At 36.8% G+C, this 26,248-nt stretch overlaps 1 protein-coding gene across 3 annotated transcripts in view; it reads left to right on the forward strand.

Moving 5' to 3' along the window:
- The window catches only part of LIG4 (DNA ligase 4), a 207,088-nt gene that overhangs the window by 110,859 nt on the left and 69,981 nt on the right, over nucleotides 1-26,248 (forward strand). The window lies entirely within an intron of this gene.

Here is a 26,248-nt window from a genome sequence, read left to right on the forward strand (position 1 = left end):
AAAACTAGCCACTGTTGGTTATCTCATCTGCTCAAAAATAGCAGAAACACAATTGAGATAATTCTTGAGAGTCCTCTGAGCCCATCTGATATCCCTGGCAAGCCTATGGAAGTGAGCTATTTTCAGCCTTTTTTTTAAACCCTTCTGCCAGAGTGCCAGCCCTGGCCCAAGAGTTAGGATCCAGAAATATAAAACTCTTAAGAATGTTTCTCTCTTCAAATCAAGGGGGATATTAAACTCTGTAGGGCAGATTTAAAGCATTCAGCAGAAGGGCTTTTATATACAAACAGTAATCCATAGGAGTCTTGGATAGAGTAATCCATTGGGGTTTTAAAAGTAAGGGAAAAATCTGAACCTTGAATGCTGAGTTAGACTTCATCTACCAGGGGAGTTAATCTGGAAGCTCTCTGATTTTTTCAGTTAAAAGCTATCTTGTCTGTTTTTACAGAAAAGAACACTGAACCATTCAGTACACCACAGGGGATGCTACAGGGAACTCAAGCGAATATAAAATATTGCACCTGTCTCTGAAACACTTAAATGACTATTTACAGATAAGAAAACTGAAAACAATAAACAATGTAGGAAGTAGTCAAAACATATACACACAAGGGTCTCAGGCCATTTTTGTTGAGACCCTGGAAGAGGGATACATTGAGATCAGAGTGTGTACTGGCATCAGAAAGGCAAGATTGGTAAAAAGAAACAGACACAGCAGATATAAATTGAAGATGGGAGGAGAGGAGACCAGGTTCAAGCTGCTGAAGCAATGGGCTTGAAGATAACATATCTGCCTTCTCTTGATTGTCCCTATTCTTCAGGGAACTGCGTCGAAGGCTGTGAGCTCCAGCAGCTCCCCAGAGGTAAGCGTATTTTGTAATACAAATGGGAGTCACTGCTGGTTATTTCATCCTCCCAAGAATAGCAGAAATGTCATTGAAAGAATTCTTGAGAGTCTTCTTTAAAAGTCAAGTGAAAAATCTGAACCTTGAATGCGGAGTTAGACTTCATTTACGAGGGGTAGATGGTGGTCTGTGGTGGCTACACTCAGGTAGACCACAGATTCTATCTCCTGGAAACCCCATACCTGCTCTGGTAACGAACAAACCTTTGTGTAGAACTCTTTTCCCATGACTTAGAAAGTTCTGACTCTTTTCTCTCTCTTGCACCAGATTTGGGAAAAACTGGGAAGAGCTCACAAAAGTTTGCCTGGTGTACAGTAACAAGCCAGTGGATTAGCACTGACCTAAGCAGAGCCAATCAAAATGTTCCAAGGTCATTGCTGGATCCATCAGGAAGAATGTGATTTTGATTTCTTTGGGCTTGTTAGCCAGAAGAATGATGAGAGCAGGAACTTCTTGTCTCCATCTTGGCCACCACTTGAGGGCAGCCATTCAGGGAACAAGACTGTTTCAACTTCTGGGTCCCATGGAGCTCTTGGACTGCCAGCTACGTCATGAAACTCGCTTTACTTTCTGTCAGAAAATATGTCATCTGAAACTAAAGGAGCCCTAACACAGAAAAGCAAAACAGCGTTATTCACAATGACTACATAACCTGGATATTCACGTTATCTTCTATGTTTTGTGCAACTTCCTCTTCTTTAACTAGTTTGTTACTAGTTTTGAGGAAGGATTTCAGCTTTGCTCCTATTGTCTGGCTATGACGCGACCATAGACCCTGTCCTGTATATTACATCTAAATCTGTATGACAAGGGTCTTAAGTTTTCTTAATAAATGGTTATGACTAAAACTTTATGATGTGGATTAATTAACAATAACATGGAGAAATCAGTCTGATCATTCCCATTCTTAAAAGTGGTCATTCATATATATCCTGATTACATACCATTCACATAACATTTATACTTCTTAGCTCCCTTATGCAAGAATTTGTGCCTCATCAATAACACAAACAAAAAGGAAAATCAAGGGAATACCCAAACACCATTTTATAGACATGCAATGAGTTGCAAGAATACTATACAAGCAGACCTGTAGAATGCAAGTACATTTTTTTATTTTGGGAGTGGTTAAGCATTTCTCATTCTAGAACCATTAAATATGAAATAATAACACAGACCAGACTTGTTAGAAATGTGATATCTTGTAGAGCAAAGCCATACAATATCAAAAATAACCTCTTGAAAGAACCAGATGTCACAAAATGAAATAGCCAAAGCCAGTTGATAAAGCCCAGTTGATTAGCTAAATGCAGTGATTTCTTGGGGCTTATTCCACTGTTGGTTTGCAGCAAATCATTTGTCAATCATAATGCCATTTGCCACAATTATTCCTAGTCCCTACCTAGTCCCAAATCAGGACCACTGATGGACAGAATTTATAGCTCACTTCATTTTGTAAAATATTTATGGTGAGACCATGTGAGACCTTCAGGGCTTTAAGGGAAAAGTTGCATAATGGTATTTTTTAGATGTTTCTTTTTGTCTTTGCTAAACTCAAGGCTGCAAACACAAATGGTCACTTTGCACAAGGCATTGCATTGGCTGCGTCAAACAAACCTGAACAAAAATAGCCTCTGCTCACAGGAAGTCTGTGATTTGATTGAGTGGAGACATACAGTATAATGCAAACTGTTATCCACACACATATATTTCACACACTGTTTAAGGAACACCCTGGACTGACATTTCAATACTGTGAGAGTTTCTATATAAATCTGGGTTTGCAACTTCTGTTGACTCCCATTATAAGCAACCCTCAATGTCAGTGGAGAAATTGATGCAAGACTTTTTTCTCCTTAGCTCAGCTAGGTCTGGGTTCTTGTCTCATGACCAGGAAGAAATAGGCACGTGGACATCAAAGAGTGACTGGAGTAGAATTTACTAAGCAGAAAGGAAAGCTTTCAGCAAAGAGAGGGGTTCTGAAAGCAGGTTCCCAGTTGCCCCCTTGATAGTCGAATACCAGGGCTTTTTTATGTTTAAGTTGATGGGACTGGGTTCCCTATTTGTATAAGGTGTGAATTCCTGGTGGCTCCACCCCATCCTCTCAGTGTGTATGTGGGCCCTTAGTCCACTGTGGTCATGTTTGGGAAGGCTCCTTTGCAAGTTCCCTTATCTGCACAAAACATCCGGTGCAAGCACCTGTGGGCGAATCAGAGGCTCTCCAGGGACCCTTCCCTTACAGTCTGCCTGAAGCAAGCTGGCTAACTCCTTTCAAAATATTCCAGATGCAGGGACTCTCACTGGCAGTCTTGTAGTCCCCAGAGTGCATGCTCCAGGCTTCGCTGTGTTTCTATGACAAGATTGTAGAGCTTATGACAATCATTTGAGAGGTCCCAATGAGTTTCTCCAATTCAAGATCATGGGACAAAAGCATATCGAATCTCTTACTGATGCTTTGATTTATTTCAACTTGTTTCACAGAGTTGTTAAGAGGGTAAGTTTATGTTATGTGGATGTGGGTTTTTTTTAAAACCACAATTAGAAAAATATATATGGTTATATATATTACCTGGGGCAAATTACATAAACTTTTTTTTATTTGACAAGTAAAAATTGTATATATTTATGGTGTACAACATGATCTTTTGATAAATGTATAGCTGTGGAATGACTCAATCAAGCTATTTAACATATGTATAAATCATAAATATAAAATGTGGGGGAGTGTGGAGTAAATAGCACAGATTTATTTCGTGAGATAAAAGTTAAGGTGTAATCAGCTTAAAATAGATTGCTACAACTGTAAGGTATTTTATGTAAGCCTAATGGTAACCACAATGCAGAAAGCTATAGTAGATATACATACTAGTTTTAAAGTCCTCATGTGATCTTAACTGGCAGCCCTAGCACAGAAATAAATGGCTAGGATTAAAACAACAGATTATTTTTGGCAAGTGACATTATTGCTCAAAATTAGAGAGTAGGAATGTATAAGCGCATAGTTGCGACCTTATTTCTAAGTTCAATAAGATAATGAAGTTAATTGCAGATGCTGAACTGTCATAACCTCTTTGGTTCTCAATCATTTTGACAACTTCCCATCACACAGGAAGTCATACTGCTTAACTCACTTTGCCAGGAAACTTTGACTAACTCTTTTTTCCAAACTAACTACTTTGACTTAGAACGCCAATTTTTCAAGACATTGGAACATCAGTCTTTTCTTTCTTTTGCATCTTAAGTACTTATCTCTTATGGAACATTGCAGAAAGCATTTACAAATGACCAACTATTTTAAAGTTAAGTTTCAAGCTTAATTTTCTTTCAAATTAAGGAAATTAATGAACCAATGAAAAAGTCCCTTTTATTAGATATTCTTTTTATGCCTACTAACCAGCCCTGGGAAAGTGGTCTATGGGTTGAAAGATGCAATATATGCAATACTAATCTGGCAACTCACATTCCTGGGATCTTTTGAAATTCAAGTAATGATAGACCAAAAGTCCTGCCAAGCATAAATTGCCATTGTAAATGAAGAACGCTTCTATTCACATTCAAATGACTCATTACTGAGGCTCTGTTCTGGTATGATTTACCTGCCTATATTTACACTGACTCTGGGAAAGAACAATGGCATTTTGCTCTTAAAATAAACGAGTTTCTCGGAGCTGAGCAGCTGACCATCTTCCTCTTGCTTTTGACTTTGCCTCATAGTAGCTGGATTTCCTTTAAAGTTTTCTAGGTGGCTTAAGTATTCAATTTGAATGGTGACCATAAATTGAAATACAGTGGAGAAAGTAGTCCATATTTTGAGGGCCTTCTGTGCCATATTGTTGATTGATGAGGTTTATTGACATTAAAATAAAAAACAAAAAGTTTTGGTAGCAATATATAGAAAACAACAATGCAAATAAATGGCTTTTTACCTTTTGTTTCGTATTTCCTTGTTCTTTCTTGCTTGCTTGTTTGCTTGCATTTTTGCTTTCCTTTTTTCCTTCCTTTCTTTTTTTGCGGTGGCAGGGGCTGGTATTGGCAGGAAATAAACACTATCCTTTAGGAGCAGTAAGTTCCACCTCTGGCATGGACAGTAACTACATATGCTATTTGAAATTCTTCTATAACGAAGTTTTGCCCCTGGTTACCCATTTACTTGTATTAGTATAAACACATGTGTTTTTTTAAAAATGTACTTTTGTATATAAACCCATTTTACATTGTTTATTTTGTTGCTTAAATTGTTTCCGCTTTGTCCATTGGGAGCTCTTTCAGATCGGCTCCTGTGTTCTTATGACACAGCCCTGTCTTTTTGTTTGTTTGGTTGGTTTTCAGCCTGTATTTTATGGGATAGCAAAATGCTCTAGGATCATCTTATACGTTCCCTGCCTCACCCCTCCATCAGTCATTTCTCAAAGGTGCCTTGGTTCCTTTTTCTTAGAGAGCGCTATTTAGAAACCAAGAACTGGTGACTGAGAGTATTCACTGTACAGGGCATCACTGCCTCTAGGGTCTGTCAGTGGACAGAGCTGGGAAATAGATGCGTGCTTTCTAACCTATGCCTACACACATATCCATAATCATTTCTGCATTTATCCTATATACGTACAAAAGTAAACCTGCGTTCACGTTGATGTCTCTGAACCTGATCTTATGCTGCACTGTTTATTATAGCCTTCTCCTCCTTGCTTTACTATGGTTTCTCCGACAGTGAAAAAAAAAAAAAAAAAAAAAAAAAGTTGAATCTCATTACTAGTTTTTTTTAACCAAGAGAAACTTAATGGATCTTTGTAATAGTTTGAAAGAATAAAACTTATGTTTATGCAAACTCTGCCAGTCACCCCGGAGACTGACCTGTGACAGAGATCATAACCATTAAATCACCTCTTCTCAGGACTTAATGTGTCTCGTTACTTTAAATGTAACATATAGGGCATAGCATCCACTTCCTTTACCAAACACATTGCAATAGTACTACTATTTGGTGCTCAGAAATGGGGGTAAAATATTCTTGTGCTTGATAGTTGGTCCACTGTTTAATGCCTGTGACCTTGAGAAAGTTATTTAACTTCCCCAACATTCAATGTCTTCACCTGTGAAATGGGTTTAGTATGAAATTCCTGTTAAAGGTTCTGACAGAATTATCTTTAAACTTATCTAAAAATATACAGCACAAAGCTTGGAAGATATTTAACATATATTTGACTCTACTTACAATTTTTGGAATTTTAATGCATAATAAAGTAATATCTTTCTTATTACACCTACTATTTTTAATTAAAATAAAGATTGAAATAACCAAAAATATTTTAAATTTAGAAATCTTTACTAATCATGTCTCCATTTCTTGCATAATGTTTCTTATATTTCTATACAGTAATAATCAATATTAGTCATATTTATATCCCAAAGTCTTACAAGATGTGGTTACTTTGTTAATCATCAGAAAAAAAATTATCATAGTTTACCATACACCTATTGAAAGTTATTTCTTGCACAATATTTTCAAATGGTGTTTTTTTTTTTAAAAAATTATATTCAAAGACTCATAGGCAGTATACAAGAATGGTTCAAAGAATTGCTGAATGTCTTTTACAGAATCCTCAAACATTAATATTTTACTCTATTAAAAATTTTTTCTCAGCTATTTTAGAGGCAGGCATAATGTTTCTTTGTTTGTAAATACTCCAGTGAATATTTTCTAATGCTGGACAATCTAGCATATTTTGTCCTGTTCTTTTTTTTTTTTTTTTTTGGTACAAGAAATAACATTAAGTTCAGAGACAGAAAAATTGCCTACTTGGATAACTACAATGGCTGTGACTATCATTTTGGGAAAATTACATTACCTCTCATGGGTAAAATAAAATAGATAAAGATGAGTATTAAGTCTTCTTTCAGGGCTAAGACAGTAATAATGATGGTGATCATGATAGTGATAATAATAAAAAAGCAATGTTATAAGATATTAGTAGTTGGTCAGTAAGATCATAAAAAGATCCATACAAATTATTACTGGGACAAAATAGTGCTAGTTAATATCTGTAGCTAATAGTTGATAAATAATCTTTTTGTACAAAAGAGCTTATTGTTTTTGATAATGCTGAAATAATGATAATGTTTGTTTTATATACAAACTAAATACCAAGTGTTTCTTTAAATGAGCCTTCCACACTTCAATTAGAATTTTTCCTGAGCCATCATATTTTAAAATCCTGCTTCAATTTCTCCTTTCCATTTTAGTTAGAGTTTTAACATTTTTGCCCAATATAATAAAAATCTTCTTATGTAACTGTTGCTGATCCAGTGGCACATTTTCTTTTTCAAAGTAGGATGCTAAAATATGAATTTGGATTGTGCTAGCAGCTCAAGACTCTCTTATTTTCTAGAAGGCATTAGCATTCTTAAACAGGATATGTATTAATCATGGCTTATACCTTTTTTTTTTTGTCAAAGAGAGAGCAGTGTCTCATTTATAAAACAGCCAGCTAAACACACATCCCAGGCCTGACACTTGAGGAAGCTCAGCCTGTCTATTGGTTGAGAACAGTTAGTGGTGGGTAGTTTGGCATTTCTGGCCCTGCCACCATCTCAGTTGGCATTTGGAGACAAGGGTGCTGCTCTTCACTTTATAAGAAATTTGCCAGATTTTAAAGGATGGAAAATTTTCTCTGTTCTTACACAGTTATTCCAGGTAGAAAAATATCACTTCTTAATCATAACTTGCATTTTATAGAGTTTCTTTGCTTCTTAATGCCAGACTCTCATCTTTTTGGATTACAAGCCACTTTTGATTCAGGATTTAATTCTAGGCCTTGGGGTTGTCATTATAAGTCTCTCCATCTTACTGAGGTGCTGAAATATTGTAGCATTTTTTTATGGGACCTATAAAAATTGAAAATCTCTAAGCAGTGGTGGAGCAGGGACTTTAAAATATGCTTTAAAGAGAGATTTGTATTTCACAGAATTGTTCAGATTTCTAGGCTTCTGAAAGGTGTCATCAATGTCATTAAGCAGTTAGTTAAGATTGAGACAGTCAATTCCAAAAACTTCTCAGAAGAACAAAAGATAAAAATAAGATTGGGACAGATCATACATATATAATTAATCACATTAGAATTGCCAGAGGATTTTTGGGGAGATATACAAATATATATGATGTTTGTTTGCCTAAGGATATGATTTAGTCTTCATACATCATTTTATTTATTTGAAAGAGGCCATGCTTGTCTGTGGGGGCAGTGCTGTATAGCAGAAAAAGCATGAAATTTGGGAAAAAGCAAATGAGGAAGCAGAATCTAGTTCATACTCTGGCTCCATATTTCGAGGTTGAAGTAGTTTTATCACTGTAAATGGTGGAATAGTAATACTAACTTGTGAAAATTAGCTTTAACAAATGCCAATAATATAGTATATGACAGTGTGTCACTCTGGGTTCTCCAAGAAGTAGATGCCATGATGGGATTAGATATGGAAAAAATCAGGAGAAACATCTGTGAAGGATAAAAGGAGAGGACCCAGTTGGGAACAGGCAGGAAAAGTCTTCAGATGATGATGCTTGTCAGACAACTGTGAAAAAAAGAGGGAGAACAGATTGGGAAGGAAGAATGTGTGACCATCATGGAGTCCTGAGGAATTTTCACAGGCAAATGAGGAGTTTGCAAGCAAAGGCTGCCTGTTGAAAGGATCCCATATTGGGTAGATATGGGCAACGCCAGTGCCACCACCATGGTCATTGCCTGGTAGTAACCCAGAGGAGTCGTGACATCAGCAAAAATGCAGCATACACCCAAGTGTCAATGGCTGAAGCTGGTCAGTGAAGCTCCCCACAGCAGGCTGTCTTGATGGAGATTCAAGCAGTGAACTTCTCTCGCCATCGATTGTCAGATCTCTGGCCATCAGTGGTCTCATATTGTAAGGTAGTATTGATCAGAAAGAAAATGTTGGATTTTTCAAAGGAAATTCTGATAGAGTTAATTAGGAGTTTCATAATGTATTAAGTCAGCATATTAAAGAAGGGTATACTGGTCAACAAAGCAATATAGAGAAACAGATTAGGAGGAATAAACTGTAGAATGTAGTTTAATAAGATGGACTTGGGGCTTACCTGTGAACTAAGCATGACTTTTCTCTTCATAATAATGGTTTTTATTATGAGAAAGATGGCTTGCAAATAATGCTATTGTAGCTAGAATGGAGAAAATTGTATGACTAAACTGCTTCATTGAAGAGGAGGTGGCACCAGAGTTCACAAAATACACGTTAAATAATCTAAGTTGACCTACAAATATTATACCCCATTAATTGTAGTGTAAGGACCTTATAAAAGTACAGACAGTCTCCAGCTTACAACGGTTTGACTTATAATTTTTCAAATTTACAATGTTGCAAAAACAAAATGAATTTATTAATTTCCTCGACTTAAGTTGATGGAGTTACTTTTGTCCAGATATATCTTATGATGAGGTTACATCTTAATAGAAGTGCCCCCATTGCAAGTCCAGCAGCATCTGCATATTCCTAATTCCTGCCTAATGCCAATTTTGTCATATATTTCACTTTTACTTATGCTATAATCACACAACACATTATTAATATTATACCTTTAAAATATTATTTTTCTTCGAGAGCAATTAACCATGATAAAATATTTTATTTTCCTTCATTTGTTCCATTTCAAATACCTTCATTTGTTTGTGTAGGTCTGAGTTTCTGACAACTTGTATCATCTTTCAGCTTGAAGGACTTCCTTAACATTTCTTGGAGAGGTGTGCTGACAATGAATCCCTTCAGTTTTTTTTCTGCGTAAGAAAGTTTTTACTTCTTTTCATTTTGGGAAAATATTATTACTAGATATGGAAATCTTGGTTGACAGATCTATTTTTCAAGTCTTCAAACATGTCATTCTATTGTCTTCCAGCTTGCATGTTTTCTGGTGAGAAGTACGTCATAATTCTTATCCTGGTTTCTCTGTAGGAAAAGTGTTGTTTTCTCCTAGCTGTCTTCAGGAGTCTCTCTTTACCTTTGGTTCAGGGATTTGAATATGGTATCCTTAGCTGTGTGTGTGTGTGTATTGTATTGTTGTTGTTGTTTATCATGTTGGTCATGTCTGAGCTTCTGAATTCTGTGGTTTGCTTTCTGTTAGCAATAATAGAAAATTCTAAAATTCTCAGCCACTGTTTCTTTGAATATTTCTTCCATCCTGTTTTCCCTGTCATTTCCTGCTGGTGTTCAAATTATATGTAAGTTAGAATGTTTGACACCATGCTACAGCACTTGAATGATGTGTTACATTCTTATCAACATATTTTTTTCTTTTGCAATTTAGTTTGGGTAACTTATGTTGACCCACTTTCAAGTATACTTATCTCCTCAGCTGTGTCAAGTCTACTAATAAGAGTTGTACAGTTTCTGTTGCTGTTCTTTTTTTTGGTTGCTTCTAATATTTTCTTTCAACTATTTTTGTAGTTTCCTTCTCTGCTGCAAATTGCCTTCTGATATTACTACATGTTATCTATGTTTTCTATTAGAGTCTTTAACATATTAATTATTATTATTTTGTATTTCCTGTCTGATAGTTCTAACATCTGCATCATAACTGATTTTTGTTATAATGATTACTTTGACTCTTCAAGACTTTTTTTTTTTTTTTTGCTTTCTGGTATGCTTTCCTCTTTTGTATTGAAAGGTGGATGTGTTGTATGTGACAAGAGATATTGAGGCAAGTATTTATTATATGCCTTCTGATATACATTTAGTATGGCATTTGTTTTAATTTTGTCAGGATTTGTGCTGACTTTGAAGTCTGCTGTTGCTCTAGTTACCAGAGTTGGAATTAGTTGTTGTTATGGGCACGGGAGGCTTGCAATTTCTCTAGAGATATTTTGGATTTTTTCTCTCTGGTTGTCTTTGCATCTTTAATTTGTCTTTCTCCCTGGAGAGAGTTTTCCTTTTGCAGTTCTCTAGGTGTTTTTCCTGTGATTGCTTACTTGAAGCTAGTTAGCACGGTTATGAGGTGAGGCAGAAAGAGTGAGTGGGTTCATTATAATATTCTAATTAGCTTTGAGATTTAGGGAAGCCCTTCAGTGTGTGACCTTCTCAAGATTTTCTATGACTCCAATAGGTGTAGTACCTCTTATCCCACCCTTTGGTCCTCAGCCAGCTGCCATCCTCAAGCAATGATTCTGTCACTCCTCTTCTGCAGATCAACCTTTTCATCCTTAGGAGAAATAGGAGCGAATGAGTCTCAGTGGGGCCTCTTCCTCTGGCTTCTCCCTGATTTATCAGGGTAAGTGTCCCAGAGGAAAGGCCTACAGGAGCAGTAGACCACTATGTCTGTACCCCTCTCAGCTTCATACTCTGATGTTAGTTGCCTTTAGCAATTGGTTAAAAGTTACTAGTTTAAATTTCCTTCCAGATTATATCTCATCCAGTGATGTCTGCCCCTAAGCAAATGCTTAGGTTTTATTTCTTTGTGCAAACTTATGTGTCTCTTTGGAATTCAGGAGAATTGAATGTCCTGTGTCTTCAATTCCCTGGTAGAGTCAATAAAAGTCATTAATTTTCAGTTTGTCTTGCCTTTTTCCCTGTTGTAGAATGTGACATTCTTTTTAGATCTCGACATAGATTCTAAGACATCTTTTAGTTATTGAGGATATGGTGGGGTGTATTTTTGAAAGTTTTATTGTCCTTTTGATTATATAGGCAAATAGGGCTGCCTCTAAGGCATTCATAGTTCTGTCTTAATCAAAAGTCCAAATTTTTTTGACAAATTTTTTGATTTTTTATTCCCAAATGGAATCCTAAACATCGAAAAATTATAATATAATTTTAAGGGTATCTTTTAAATTTAAAAGTAGCTTTAAGTTTTCCTGAAGGATTCTTAATCACCAAGACTTGCGAATTCATCTATTAAAAGAAGAAGTGCTGGGAATAATTAGATTCATTTTATTTGTTATTATGGTTCTATGGGAAGACTTGTCAAATCAGAAGAGATACTCAGCCTTATAGGAGAAAAATGTTATTACTATAAATATTTCATAAATGGTATATTTTATAGCAAGTTCCTGAATATTCGTCAGTATTTTCACTGTCTGTTATACATTTCTACATATTAAGAGTCCTGTTGGTACTTTGCCTGGTGTTAGGAGACAACAGTAGTATGTTTATGTTTTCAGTCATAAATTTAGTTGTTATTTAAAATTCTTACTTGGCCACAGTCTTACTTATTTAATCTGAATCTAGCATCTAGGCCATATATTCTCAATTGCTGATGCACATCAGACTTATCCATGGAGTTTTATGAAAATATAGGTGGTAGATGCTACTGTAGACTTGCTAAATCTCTTAACATGATATTCTTGGAATATTTTGTATATGAAATGCCAGGAATATTATAACCTATATATGTAAAATTTTCCTCAATAAAAAGTGTGTTTATCTGTATTTATAAATCAGATGTAAAACTCACTACCTTTTTTGAAAACAGTCTTACCAATTACACCTAGAGATTGTGATGGTTAATATTAGGTATCAACTTGATTGCATAGAAGAATGCTGATATGGTTTGGCTATGTCCCTACCCAAATCTCATCTTGAACTGTAGCTCCCATAATCCCCTCATGTCATGGGAGGGACCCAGTGGGAGGTAATTGCATCATGTGGGCGGTTACCCTCATGCTGTTCTTGTGATAGTGGGTGAGTTCTCACAAGATCTGATGGTTTTATAAGGGGCTTTTTACCATTTCACTCGACACTTCTCCTTGTGGCCACCATGTAAACAAGGATGTGTTTGCTTCCCCTTCCACCATGATTGTAAGTTTCCTGAGGCCTCCCAGGCCATGCTGAACTGAGAGTCAATCAAACCTCTTTCCTTTATGAATTACCCAGTCTTGGGTATGTCTATTAGCAGGGTGAGAATGGACTAATACAGATGCCTAGGTGGCTGGTGAACCATTGTTTCTGGGTGTGTTTGTGAGGGTGTTGCCAGAAGAGATTGACATTTGAGTAGGTGGACTGGGAGAGGAAGACCCACCCTCAATGTGGTGAGCACCATCCAATCGGCTGCCAGCGTGGCTAGAACAAAGCAGGCAGAAGAATGTGGGATACGTTTGGTTGCTGAGTCTTCTGGCTCTCTTTCTTCTTCTCATGCCCAACACTTTCTTCCACTGCTCTTGCCCTTGGACATCAGATTCCAGGTTCTTTGGCCTTTGTATCTGAGACTTGCACCAGAAGCTTCCCAGGGGCTCTTGGGCCTCTGGCAGTAGACTGAGGGCTGCTCGCTGTTTTTCAGGCTTTCAGACTTTACCAAGCCATGGTACTGGCTTCTCTTTCCCCAGTTTGCAGACAACCTATCCTGGGACGGCTTTGTAATCATGTGAGCTTATTCTTCCTAATAAACTCCCTTTCCAATATACACATATCCTATTGGTTCAGTCCCTCTGGAGAACCCTGACTAATCCAGAGACATTTTTGCTTTATTTTTTGAAATGACTTAATTATTTATGTCTGTCACAGTGTTAGAAAACTGTTTCTTTTCAGAAACCAAAATCTGACTCCCTGTTACCCCCACTATTAGTTTACTCCTACCATGTGATAGACCTTGTACCTATTTGAAAGTAGTGAACTTACATTTCTTATATTCTTGTTCAACCCTTTTCATCCTGTTAAATGAGATAATGAATAAAAAATAACTTTGCCTACCATGTGGCACTTACTCAGCAGTGTCTATAAGAGCATGCATCATCCACAGTTGTTGAGAGCATTTCAAATATGCTTATCCATTTTACTGCTTTTTAAACTTTTTCATTTTATTCCGCTTTTGAATTTTATTCCTCTTTCAAGTGTAGAAGTCATTGTCACCTTTTTGCTTTTCCTAAGCACATCACCTACTTTGTTAGCACTGGTTTAAAATAATTCTTACAAATATCTATTCTATACACACTCAAATGCCTAACCTTATATGACATTGCTATGAGGAATTTGACCCAAATGACATTTATTGTATATAATTTTTTGCTTGATATCACCATTATTTGTACAAGTACCTAACATAGACACAAACCCAGAGACACACACATGTGTATGCATACACACACACACACACACGCACACACATATGTTTTCATGGACATTAATTATATTGTAACAATAGTTACAAGTGCTTGAAAATTATTATTGAATTAATAGTACAATGTTATTACTTGTCTTTTCAACTAACAAGCATTGAAACACAACTTCTATCACTGAAATCTGAAATTATTTTTGATAACATTAAGAAATAATGTTCTTATCTTGACAAAGATAGAAATGAATCTAAAAGCCTGTTGCTATGGTTAATATTAAGTGTCAACTTGATTGAACTGAAGGATACAAAGTATTGTTCCTGAGTGTGTCTGTGAGGATGTCACTGAAGGAGATGAACATTTGAGTCAGTGGACTGGGAGAGGCAGACCCACCCTCGGTGTGGTTGCCACCATCCAATCAACTTCCAGTGTGGCTAGAATAAAGCAGGCAGAAAAAGGTGGGAGAAGCCGACTTGCTGAGTCTTCTGGCCTCCGTCTTTTTCCCGTGCTGCATGCTACCAGCTCTGGAACGTCAGACTCCAGGTTCTTCAGGTTTTGGACTCTTGGACTTACACAGTAGCTCTCAGGTCTTCAGCCACAGACTGAAGCCTGCACTGTCAGCTTCCCTACTTTTGAAGTTTTGGGACTCAGAGGGAGCCACTACTGGTTTCCTTGCTCCTCAACTTGCAGACGGCCTATCGTGGGAGTTCACCTTGTGATTGTGTGAGTCAGTTCTCCTTAATAAACTCCCTTTCATGTATACATATATCCTGTTAGTTCTGTCCTTCTAGAGAATCCTAATACACTTATTCTGAGCAATTTTGGGGTTTGCTATCAGGATCTGCTCTTCTGTGGTGGGTTCAATTTCTCCACATCCTTGCCAACACTTATTGTATTGTTATATTAGATGGTATGATAATACCCACACTAGTATGTACGAAGTGATGTCTTATGGTTTTGATTTACAGTTAACTAATAACTAATGAGATGTTTAGTATATTTTCATGTGCCTATTGGTCATTCATATTTTTTCTTTAGGAACTGCTTTAGTTTTAAACTAACAATTAAATGCAAAAATGCAAATTTATTTTGACCTCAGTATTATCAATGTGTCAAATGTATAGTGGAGACTAAGAAACATGAATAACTATATTTTCCAAAATATTACAGAGTAGTATAAGGATTATTTTGTTGAAAATTTTATTGCAACAGTATAAAGAATGATAACAGCATGCACATGAGTTCTGCTTATTTGTTTTTCTATTTAAAAAACAAATAAAATTCCAATGTATAATAAATGCACAAATACTATAGAATGCCTGAACTTACATGACCCTGCTATGAGGAATTTGACCCACATGACATTTATTGTATACAATTTTTAGCTTGATCTCACCACCATTAGTACAAGTACCTAATAACTGTAGTTCAGGTCTACCGGGAGGGAATTTATAATCAAAGTCCATTTTTTTTTTTTTTGTATTTAGTTAAGGAGTGTTCACACCACCAAAATGTTAACTTCTAAATGTTTTAATTTTCAAAAGTTTTCATTTGAACAGAAATGTCAAAGAGAATTCAATATCCACAGACAAATGGATCTATCCTACAGGATTCTTGGATTATGAAAGTGGTGAGTAGTTAGAGAAGGAAGCAGTTGGTCACCAGGACCCATGATGCATCCAGAGGAGAGTCAGCTTTCAGGCAGTCGGCCTCCCTTGCTCTCCTAGCTCAGCTACCCATTCACATCTTTGTGCTGATACTTATCACATTACATTGGCATGTGCTTTTATTACTGATAGATGATGCATTCCCAGGGTAGGCACTGGTTCTTATGTGCCTCTGAATCCTCAGTGCCTAGAACAAATCAGATATTTCCATTTTAAGCTAGCTCAAAACAAAAGAGAATTGCTATAAACATAGTACATGTAAATCATATAAAATTTTGACAAAGTTTCTCACTAGATCCCCATGGTGTAATGAGAATGTATGCTGTTTATAGCATGCATACCTGCCCCCCACAACCCCACACATAGTATTAAACCCTGAATAAAATCCCTCAAACACTCCTCAGAGCTTTCTGAAGTAAGACAAATGACCTTTCTGCAAATTCTGTAGAATCAGAGCAGTGCTTATTCCCTGGCCCCACAGGACATCTGCATTTGGGAGACTTCGCTGGCCTCTCCTGTTCTTTGGCTTCCAAGCAGACACTGTGAACTACTCACGTCCTGGCCGGAGTCGCTCACCATGGAGCCCTCTCTGCTTCTGCATATACCATTTCCTCTGTCCCTCTCCCTGCTTCATCATGGCTCCCTCCCCTTCATTCTTCCTAATTCTGATTAAGCTTCCCTTCTTCCTGATGGCTTCTCTTCCTCTCCTGCCATTGCACTTTTCACGTTGTCCTGTAAATCTTGATTTACTTGTCTTCCTTTCCCACTCAGTACAATTATCTTTGAAAGCAGAGGCTGTGTTTTATTTGACTCTGTGTCACCAGCACTTATTTTAGTTTTCAGCAGCAATATTTGTAGAATTAATGAATTATTTATGAGTGAATAAAGGCAAGTAAGAAGTAAATTTGACTTAGAAATCTCTTGCTTCTGTGTCGGGGTGGATAATAATAAGATTAAGATAGATAAGTGGGTGTAGAAATGCTTTGAGAAGGAAAAACTGAACTCAGTTCAGACTATGTTGAACATGAGTCACTGGAGGTGGGCAAGGTGGCAGGCGGGGTAGGGAGGCTCATTTAAGCAGATAATAAATAACATGAGTAACATTGAACAAATATTTGTTTAGAGCCTGCCAATTGCCAAGCACAACATTATGCAGTAAAATGGCAGTCACCTTGCCCAGAAGATTATGCCCTTAAGGCCTCCCTGAGGCAAGCAGTTGGTCAATAGCTGAAAGACAGGGGTGCTGCAAGCCAGGCTGCTTTAGAACAATCTCCAGAGCAAGCCAGGCCCCCACACTTCCCTGGGAACACAGGGAAGCCAGTTCACAGGTGAGGATGAACCCTGGCTTAGTTTTTCCCCGACCTAAACTGCTTCTTTTCTTCCATACCTCCTAAACATGGACTCCTCTTCAAGGATCAACTTTTAGAGATGGGGCTGATGACAGTAGCTTTCAGTGTTGGACTTGATTAGGTGGTAACTGAATTCTCACTACATGGGTGGTATTTTAACTAGAATCTGTGCCCAGCTGAACTCTTTGCTTCTAATGTCTGGTTGTATCCATCCCATGAAGGGAATTGCATCTGTCTTTTCGTTCCCTGTGGGGACCCACATCTCCTTAGATTTCTGGGCAGTTGATTGCCTTGTGACCTTAGATCTCTGTTAGGTTAAAATTGATTTTGTTTTTTTAATTTTTAGCAGTGGACATGAGCTTCCTTCAGCTCTTCTATATAATCCTGAGCTCAATTGAAACTGCTTTGGGGTTTTAAAAATTTGCATATTTTTATTCATCAAAGGTATACACACATAACTATTTTAAGAAGCCACTGTAAAAAGCTGCCTATCCTCCAGGAGTTTATATGCTAAAGACACACACACATACACCATAAAATACATATACAATAGAACTCACAAACATGTTTATTCAGAATAAGCTGAGCATTTACACAAATTTGATTGAATTTTAAAAGACAAGAAGGGTTTTGAGATGTCGATAAATAGAGTCAAACGCTGTAAGATATTTGAGGAGATTTATTCTGAGCCAAGTATGAGTGACTATGGCCCATGACACAGCCCTCAGGAAGTCCCAAGAAACACGAGCCCAAGGTGGTTGGAGTACAGCTTGGTTTTACATATTTTAGGAAGGCATGAGACATCAATCAAATACTTTTAAGAAATACACTGGTTTGGTTCAGAAAGATGGGACAACTCAAAGTTTGGGGGTTGGTGTGGGGGGACAGGAGGGCAAGGGGCTTCCAGGCTATAGGTAAATTTAACAATTTTCTGGTTGACAATTGGTTGAGTTTGTCTAAAGACTTGGGATCCATAGAAAGGAAACGTTCAGGTTGAGATAAAAGATTGTAGATGCCAAGGTTTTTTTGAAGTCTTAAAATGGCTGCCCTTAGAGACAGTAGATGACAAATATTTCCTATTCAGATGTTTAAGAGGTGCTAGACTTTTAGTTAATCTCTTCAGAATTGGGAGGGCCTGGAAGAAAAAGATCTAACTATGTTAATAGAGATTCTTTATAGGTGCAGATTTTCCTCCACGAAGGATGGCTTTGCAGGGTCATTTTAAGATATGACAGAGAAGCATGTTTTGGGATAAAGCATTTTGATTTTCTTCTTTTTTAGAGGGGAGTGGTGGAGTCTTGTTCTGTCACCCAGACTGGAGTGCAGTGGCGTGATCTTGGCTCACTGCAAACTCCCTCTTTCAGGTTCAAGGGGTTTTACCATGTTGCCCAGTCTGGTCTTGAACTCTTGAGCTCCAGCAATCTGCCTGCCTCAGCCTCCAAAGTGCTAGGATTACAGGCATGAGCCACCACGCCTGGCCCAATGTTTTGATTTTCTTCCTTGTGTCATAATGTTATGCCAGAGTAATACTAGAAAGTAAGTCACAATATATAGGATTAAACAAAACCCATCTGATGAGAATTTATGGTTTGTAGTGCATGAATCCTCAAACCATTTAGAGATAGGAATTTGGGCAAAATAAAAAAAATAAGAGATTAGTCTTCAGAGGTATTTGTGTATATCTCCGTATTGTTATTTAAAGAAAGTAATTTAGGATTATGATAGCACTTCATTATGTGTAATGTGATTCATATTTTCACATTTCTTATCATCATTTGAATTTAACAAATTCAAATGTTATTATTTTACAAAATTATTGTTTGCTTTTCACTACCTAAAGAAATAACAAATATTTGCTATTTGTTTATTGAGGCACATTGTGGGAACTCACTCAGGGAGGTGGCAAAAATATTAAGGGAAAAATAATAGAGAAAGCTATAGGATATAGTCTTAAACCCTTTTGGAAGGCCTAAGGGTTTTTTCTATAGTTCTTGGCTAAAAGCACCCTTGTCCCCTTAGTTAAATAAATTAGAGTAGAAAGAAAGGAATGTGGGAATTTACCTAACTAACTTGTTTACTCACGTAGTCTTAAAATTAACCTTTGAGCCTGATGGCCCTCTTGGGGGGAGATCGACTAGGGAGATTACCCTCTCCCTAGTGTTTGCTTTGGGCACCAGAATCTGGCCTTTAATCTTTCTCTACAAGTGTGTTGACTGAAAGCCTCTGTTATCAAATCTATACTGAATAAATGGGGAGAAGGTGAACTAGTCAGTGTCGTGTAGCAGTGATCTCTCTCTGTGAGTGGCTTACCACTCCTCGGCCCACTCAATCACTGAACATTTGTGTCTGAGTGCATTTATTCTATTCATCTGTCTTGCAGCTGGGGTCTGTGTGATGGACCCTGGCAGGTGGTGACCCTGACAGCACATGAAGTGAATTATGAAACTGATCGCATTCTCTTATAATTAACTTCCAGTCCTTTGATACCAATCTTCCATTTACTACAATACTGAATTTCCTACTTTTATATATCTAATTTTTTTCTTTCCTTACATATGACATTACTGCTCTCTTAGAAGAGCATTATTTTCAACTATCATAGAATACATTTAATAATTATTTCCAAAGACAATATTTGCAATATTCTCTTATACACTCATTCACATGAAAAAGAAGGAATAACTCTAGATATCTTTATTCGCCCACTCTTTCATTGAGTTTATGAGCTAATTAGGTGAAAAGGAAATACATTATTTTCAATATATAATATTCTTTCACATTTATGTTTTCACTAAAACAGTAAATAATAATTTTGAGTTTTGAAAGTTGTATACTATCTCAACAATAAAACCTCCAATGTAGCTCCAATACAGTAAAAAATTTGCTAGTCATGAGAGATGAAACTTAGGTGTTTTTCTTTCATTATAAACACGGACAAATAATTAACTCTATAGAGACCAATTGCATCACCTATAAAATGCATGTAATATTATCTACATCAAAGGATTGATGTGAGAATAAAATGAAATACATGTAAAGGGGTCAAGCATCAGATATGAATCAACAATATCCACATTGGTTTCTTCCTAATCATGCTATGAGTCCATCACTGCCTCTAGAAATAATCTTAATGACATGTCAATGATACAAATATTAATATTATATAGACACAACTGATTATTAAAAATCAGAGATTTTATCACCATTACTCTAGATATTTAGTAGTAATGCTTTGGCTTTATATTTATGATCTTAATCATATAAAGAGTTATGAATGAATATAGAATAAAGGATGTAGTCCCAGTAAAAATGCTTAAAAATGTAATAAACTGATAGATCAATGTTCTCTCTCTCTGTCCCTCTTTCCCTCCCTCCTTTCTCTCTCTTTCTATCTCTGTTGTATTGGGTTCATTGAGTAGATGTTAGTAGATGCATGTACTACTAGAGAGATCACTGTGTCTAATTCTTTTTTTTTTAAGCAAAGACTTAGATGGTTTATTTTAACTCTGCATTTATTTAGCACATTTACAAAAATAAGTTCACATGGAAACATTAGGAATAAAATTCACAAGTTTACAGGAAGAGAAGGAAGATTAAAAAAAAATCTCCATTTAAAGGTCTTGGTAATTAGATTGTTTTTCTCATTTTATCTAGTTCCATTGCTGAATAGTTTTAATTAAAGTTTTATGAAATACAGATGATTTTTGGTAACTATAGTGTGACTCTTGAATAAATTATCTTTTGAAACTAATATATGTATTAATAATAGTTCATTTTGTTTTGCTTTTATAATTTGTATTATGATTTTAATATGATTTTGATGAGAAAAAAATTTTAAAAAGAACACTTAAAACCTAATCACCTTACACAAGCTTCATTAACATGTTTTTAATTATAGGAGCAAATATGCTCCTTTCACTGATTTGGTCTTATGTGGACATTTTGCCTATTTTTTAAAGTATATTGTATGTTCTTAACCATCTGAGCTTCTTAACTATCATTTCAAAAGTCATCATAACATCCCATTGAACAGGAATAATTTCTTTCTGTGTTTCATATTACTGAACAATCATTTTGTTTCTGGTTTTAATTAAGTTGAAAATGTTGAAAAATCATCTTTCTGCATGTATTTATTTTCCATATTTACTAATGCTGCTTTTGAATTAATTACAAGATATGAGATTACTAATCAAATAGCATGAACATGATGATGTCTCTTAATGCCTGTGGTCTTAGCATTTAAAATTATTATGATGATTTTATAACATTATTTAGCAAAGTTTAAGACAACAAGAATCACCACAAATCTTCAAACATTAGGCATTTAAATTTTTATAAATGCTTTGCCAATATGTCAAAAGTTTGCTTCAATTCAATTAGAATTTACATTTCCCTATTTAAGTTGTTTGAGAATTTTCACATAAGTAGGTTTATGTATTTTTTTATGTAAATTGTACCATCATAAATTTTATGAATTAATCTTTTGAAACTATACTAGCTTTCTTATCCATTAAAAACATCTCCCTATGTACTTAACCTTCATCTATATTTGTGACACTCATATTTTCTTCCTAGTGTTTTTTTTCCCCTAGGGTTATATATACCTGTTTCATGTGTGAACATTTAAAAAATGATATATCAAGTCTGTCTCTTTTCTCCCATAGAGGTCTCTTCTGTAGTAACTAAATTTTTTTAAGTAAAATTTTATTTTTTATTTATTTATTTTTTTTTTTGAGACGGAGTTTCGCTCGTTACCCAGGCTGGAGTGCAATGGCGCGATCTTGGCTCACCGCAACCTCCGCCTCCTGGGTTTAGGCAATTCTCCTGCCTCAGCCTCCTGAGTAGCTGGGATTACAGGCACGCGCCACCATGCCCAGCTAATTTTTTGTATTAGTAGAGACGGGGTTTCACCATGTTGACCAGGATGGTCTCGATCTCTTGACCTCGTGATCCACCCGCCTCGGCCTCCCAAAGTGCTGGGATTACAGGCTTGAGCCACCGCGCCCGGCCGTAAATTTTTATTTTATAGTTACATACGAGGTGTATATATTTATGGGGTACATGAGATATTTTCATGCAGATATACAATAAGTAACAATCACGTCAGGGTAAATGGGATTTCCATCACCTCAAACATTTCATTCTTTCTTTGTGTTAAAAACAATCCAATGTTTTTAGTTATCTTAAAATGTATAATAAATAATTATTGACTGTAGTCATTCTGTTGTGCTATGAAACACTGAATCTTATTCATTCCAACTAACTTTATTTTTGTGCCCATTAACTGTTCCCACATCCCCCATCTCACCACCCTTCCCAGCCTCTGGTAACAATCATTCTGCCCTCTGTCTTCATAAGTTCAATTTTTAACTCTACAAATGAGTGAGAACATGTGATGTTTGTCTTTCTCTGTTTGGCTTATTTCCCTTAACATAATGCACTCTAGTTTCATCCATGTTGCAAATGACAGAGTCTTATTCTTTTGTATGGCTGAATAGTACTCCATTGTGTATATGTACCACATTTTCTTTATCCATTCATCTGTTGATGAACACTTAGGTTAATTTCCAAATCTTGGCTGTCATGAATAATGCTGCAGTAAACATGGGAGTGCATATATCTCTTCAATATACTGATTTACTTTTTGGGAATATACCTACCAGTGGTATACACCATGGTATAACATAAGATCATATGGTAGTTCTATTGTTAGATTTTTGAAGTACCTCCATACTATTCTCCATAGTGATTGTACTAATTTACATTCCCATAATTACTATACGAGAGTTCCCTTTTCTCCACATCCTTGCCAGCATTTGATACTGCCTGTCTTTTGGATAAAAGCCATTTTAACTGGAGTGAAATGATAGCTCATTGTAGCTTTGATTTGTATTTCTCTGATGATCAATGATGTTGAGCACCTTTTCATGTATCTGTTTGCCATTAGCCATTGCCTTCTTTTGAGAAAAGTCAATTCAGATCTTTTGCTCATTTTACAATTGGATTATTAGATTTTCTCCTATAGAGCTGTTTGAGCTCCTTATGTATTCTGATTATTAATCCTCTGTCAGATGGATAATTTGCGAATACTTTCTCTCATTCTGTGGGTTGTCACTTCACTTTGTGGATTCTTTCCTTAGTTGTGCAGAAGCTTTTTAACTTAATAGGATCCCATTGTCAATTTTTGCTTTAGTTGCTTATGCTTGTGAGTTATTACTCAAAAACTTTTTGCCCAGTCCAATGTCCTGAAGAATTTCTCCAATGTCTTCACAGTTTGAGATCTTAGATTTAATTATATGCTCCACTTGGATTTTATTTTTGTATATGGTGAAAGTCAGGGTCTAGTTTCATTCTTCCGCATATGGATATTCAGCTTTCCCAACACTATTTATTGAAGAGACTCTCCTTTCCCCAGCATATGTTCTTGGCACCATTGTCAAACATGAGTTTACTGTAAATGCATGGTATGTTTTGGGGTTATCTTTGCTGTTCCATTGGTCTATCTGTGGTTCTTGTAGGCAACAGGTCATTAGGTTTTGTTTTGTTTTTTATCCATTCGGGCACTTTATGTGTTTTGATAGGAGAGTTTGGTCCATTTAGTCAATGTTATTATTGGTAAGTATGTACTTACTCCCACCTTTCTGCTATTTGTTTACTGATTGTTTTGTGGTCTTCTCTTCCTTCATTCTTTCTTTCTTTCCTGTCTTCCTTTTTGTGAAGGCAATTTTCTCTGGTACTGAGACAGCCAGGTGAGAGGGGCTCCCCGGAAAAAAACCCAATGGGCCTGCGCCTTGGGTTTGAGCCACAGAGGTTTCTGCCCTTTGCAGCAGGGAGGATCCTGGCCACTCCTCTTCATTTGTGGTACTTAGGATTCAAATGGCAGGTGGGAAGCATTTTAGCAGGGACTCTGGCCTAGCAAGCTGGCTGCAAGCCTGAATTTTTGTGGCCATGGGGCAAAGAACCCTGTCTTTAGCTGAACTAAGGAAAAGTCTTGCAACAGTACTGTTTTAATTTTTTTGCATTTTATTTTTTGTATATCTATTGTATGTTTTTTGATTTGGAGTTACCATGAGGATTGCAAATAACATCTTATAACCCATATTTTAAACTGATGACAACACTGATTGCCAGAAGAGACGCAAACTATCAAACAATCAAAGAGAAAACTAATACAAACTCTACACTTTACCTTCATCTCCCCTGCTTTTTACCTTTTTGTGATTCTATTTATATCTTATGTTGTCTATATCTTGAAAAGTTTTTGTAATTATTTTTATTGGATTTATCTCTTAGTCTCTCTACTCAAGATATGCATAGTTTGCACACCACAATTACAGTGTTTTAATATTCAGTGTTTGTCTGTGTACTTAGTATTTACCAGTGAGTTTTATGCCTTCACATGATTTCCTATTGTTCCTTAATGTCCTTTTCTTTTAGACTGAATAATTCCTTTTAGTCCTGACCTTTTGAAGTTTGATTATAAATATCTCGAAGTACCCTTATCTGAGGTAAATTTTCTTGGTGTTCTATAAATATAAATTCCTTGTACTTGAATATTGATATCTTTCTCTAGATTTGGAAAGTTCTCCATTATTATCCATTTGAATAAACTTTCTACCACTATCTCTCTCTTTACATCCGTTTAATGTCAATAATTCTTAGATTTGCCCTTTTGAGGCTATTTTCTAGATCCTTAGGTATGCTTCATTTTTTAAAATTCTTTTTTCTTTTGTGTCCTCTGGCTGTAGATTTTCAAGCAGCCTGTCTTCACACTACTTCTTTCTTCTGCTTGATAATTACGCTGTTGAGAGACTCTGATGCACATTCTTCAGCATGTGAATTAAATTTTTCAGCTCCAAAATTTCTTCTTGGTTTTTAAGAATTATTTCAATCTATTTGTTTAATTTATCTGATAGGATTCTGAATTCCTTCTCTGTGTTATCTTGTATTTCCCTGAGCTTCCTCGAAAGAGCTATTTGAATTCTAAGTGTCACATACCTTTGTCACTTCAGATTGGGTATGAGTGCCTTATTTAGTTTGTTTGGTGAGGTCATGTTTTCCTCTATGGTCTGGATGCTTGCAAATGCTAGTCGTCGTTTGGGCATTGAAGAGTTAGCTATTTATTGTAGTCTTTGCATTCTGGGCTTGTTTGTACCTATCCTATATAGAAAGGCTTTCCAAGTATTCACAGTAAATTGAGTGTCATGATCTAATTCTTTGGTCACTGCAGCCATATCTGCTCCAAGCCCAGTAACACTGTGACTCTTGCAGACTTGTGAAGGTACTGCTGTGGTAGTTTTGGGTAAGACCTTAGAGAATTACCAGGATTTCCAGGCAGAGACTCTTGTTACCTCCCTTACTTTTCCCTCAAAACAAACAGAGTTTATCTCTCTCTGTGTAGAGCTCCCTGGACCTGGGGATGAGTAACATAAGCATCTCTGTGGCCACCACCACTGGGGCTGTGCTGGGTCAAACCAGAAGTCAACACAGCACTGGCTCCCACCCAAAGCCCAAAGCTTGTAGCAACTTACTGCCTGAGCACCGCTGATGTTCAATCAAGGCACAGGTGTTCTTCAGTCAGCTGGTAGTGAGTCCAGTAGGCTTGTGTCATTTCCTTCAGAGTGATGAGCTCCTATTACAGCCCAGGGTAGGTTCAGAAATGCCATCTGGGAGCCAGGACCTGGAGTTACAGGAATCTACCTGGTGCTCTATTCTGGTGCAGCCGAGCTGGCACGGAGCCACAAAATAAAGTCCTTTCCACTATTTCCTCTCTTTTCCTCAAGCAGAAAGAGTCTCTCCCCATGGCCACTGCCACCCCAGGCACATGGTGAATACTGCCTTTCTACCACCAGTGTTCACTCAAGGCTCAAGCACTCTTCAGTCAGCTTGTGGTAAACACTACCAGGCCTGAATCTCTTCCTTCAGGGCGGGGACTCCCCTCCTGCCCAGGGTGGGTCCAGAAATGCATTCAAGGAACCAAAGACTGGAATTAAAGTCCCTAGGAGCCTAGTTGGTGCTCTCCACTGCTGTGCCGGAGCATGGACCTAAGCCGTAAAGCAAAGTCCCTTTCACTCTTCCCTATCCTTCCTCTGTGGAAGCCAAAGCTATCTTTTTCAGCAGCTGGGTCAGACACCAGGCTTGGCCATTTAGAGGCTCACATCTACAACTCTGAACCTCAGAGTGACACACAAAAAAAGGGACAGCTGAAAAATCATTCACTGGGAGAGTCTGATAATGGTGATGACATCCTAAACCAGGCTGCTTTTCAG

This window comes from Aotus nancymaae, unplaced genomic scaffold, assembly GCF_030222135.1.
Source record: "Aotus nancymaae isolate 86718 unplaced genomic scaffold, 86718_ANA_hifiasm-v0.15.2.pri h1tg000044l, whole genome shotgun sequence".
Classification (NCBI taxonomy): domain Eukaryota; kingdom Metazoa; phylum Chordata; class Mammalia; order Primates; family Aotidae; genus Aotus; species Aotus nancymaae.